Genomic DNA, 591 nt, shown 5'->3' on the forward strand with positions numbered 1-591 from the left:
AAGGGGCTTAATCACATTTCTGGGGGTACTGTGTGCAACTCATCGCCCCGGTGTTTGGAAACGTGTTAGTTCAGAGTCTGTGATGCTCGGATTCTTCCTAAAATCTGGAATATCACTGGAGGCCCGGCGTGTGGCTCAGCCCTGTAATCTCAGCATTTTGGCAGGCCTAGGATGGAGGCTAGCTTGAGGCTGGAGGTTGGAGACCAGCATGGGCAACATGGCGAGATCCTGCCGACAAAAAAACAGCAAAACAGTAGCTGGTGTGGTGGTCTGCGCCTGTAGTTCCAGGTACTCAGAGGCTGAGGTAGGAAGATTGCTTGAGCCCAGGAGTTGAGGGCTGCAGTGAGCTATGATGATGCCACTACACTCCAGCCTGGATGAGGGAACAATACATCGTATCCAATAAAATAAAATAAAATAAAATATCACTTAGGATGCTTGCAAAAGCCACAAATCAACTTTATCCATAGACTCATTCGGACAGAAATTGGGTCCACTGGAAGCTGAAGCTAATAAGCATTAGCATATTGTAGTCGATTCGTGTACTCTGAAGCTTTACAGGCTCCCCCCACCCCCATCCTAACACCCGTC

Source organism: Propithecus coquereli, unplaced genomic scaffold (assembly GCF_000956105.1).
Source record: "Propithecus coquereli isolate 6110/MARCELLA unplaced genomic scaffold, Pcoq_1.0 Scaffold868, whole genome shotgun sequence".
In the NCBI taxonomy this organism is placed as follows: domain Eukaryota; kingdom Metazoa; phylum Chordata; class Mammalia; order Primates; family Indriidae; genus Propithecus; species Propithecus coquereli.